Source organism: Dipodomys ordii, unplaced genomic scaffold (assembly GCF_000151885.1).
Source record: "Dipodomys ordii isolate 6190 unplaced genomic scaffold, Dord_2.0 Scaffold2, whole genome shotgun sequence".
NCBI lineage: Eukaryota > Metazoa > Chordata > Mammalia > Rodentia > Heteromyidae > Dipodomys > Dipodomys ordii.
The window spans coordinates 7,428,763-7,430,192 of record NW_012267218.1 but is presented as its reverse complement, the minus strand read 5'-3'; positions in this window follow the sequence as shown (position 1 = coordinate 7,430,192).

Below are 1,430 nucleotides of genomic sequence, written 5' to 3'. Positions count from 1 at the left end.
GGTTTTCTTTACGGTGCAGGGTACCAGATTCCACGTTCACCTTCTGCAACAGTGCCTGCTATATAGCAGAGATGTCAGCTCAGATTTGTACTCCTCTCATTTAACTGGAATCACTGGGTCTGCAGAGCAAACAGATTCTAACTGTGGGTCCACATTAGAAATAATTAGCAAGTATCAATCATTAACACTCAAGAGCCCCTCTGGGTTGATTTTCAGTTTACTTGGCTCAAATGATTTCTTTAAAGGCTCGCTTGCTGATCTGTTGGTTTTTCTGACTTTAAATGCGAGCACCTCCCCACCACAGCCCAAACATAAAGGTCACCTTTGCAGTATTTCATAAATGACTCAAGGTTTTACAAAAGCAGTTTGTAGCAGTACTTAAGTGTCCAACAGAAGCCACTTGGTCTGCTAAACAATATCTCGACTGCACAGCTTCCTCTCACTGTTGGTGGATAGATAATGACACAGACAGTCACTATCACCGTGGCAACAGTACCCAGAACTATCAGAGGAAAATTGCACGTGTCACTGCAGGCTCTCCAGTGGCCACGCCTCAGCTTCCTCTGGTGCATGCTTTTTCTGCAAGTCTGGGGTGCTCTGGGGTACAGCCAACCCAGCGCAGGCTCCAAGACTACAGACGACTAGGCATGGTCCACCAATGCGAGCACCTACCCTCTCCCAAGCTAGACGGCACGTCAAGCAGTGGGGTATGCGATGGACAGGCCTAATGGGCCTAAGGAAGCCTTCTTTCCCTCCTCTACCCCACAGCGCTTCTATCTCCTTCCCACTGTCAGCACTGAACAACAGCTTTGGAACTGGGTCTCCTGGTAGATCCCTGCTGGCGCTGAGGGAGCAGGGCCGCTCAGGAAACCAACCCATCCATTTCTTTGTCTCTTTCTGAGTGTTGAGGATCGGACTCAAGAATCTGAGGCCTGTAGGGTAACCGTAAGCACCCTCCAGGCCTCCTTTTCCTTCCTTTTGCGGTGGTATCCGGGGTTTCAATGCGAAGCCTCCGGCGAGCTCGGACTGGTGCTCTACCACCCGAGCCAACACCTCCGCCCGGCCCGACTTCTGGCTAGTAATCCTGGAGATGAGGTCCGGCAGATTTTTCTGTCTGGGCTGGACTTACACCACGGTCCTGCGGATCTCGGGCTTCAGAGCGGCTCGGATCACAGCGGGGTGCCAGCGGGCCCATTTCCCTTTTTATTGCTGAGGCGGCGTGTGGGCGTCCCGCTGCGTCCCCCCAGGCTGGCCCTGAACCCTCGTCCCAGGCTGGGACCATCTGGCCTCAACTTCCCGGGCTGCTGGGGCCGCGGACACGCGCCGCCGCTCTGCGGAGCCCAGGCGGGCTGGAAGGCCGGCGAGGGCGCCGGCGACAGCACTACGCACGCGCACGCACGCACACACGCTGGACGTCCCGGCGGCGGGAG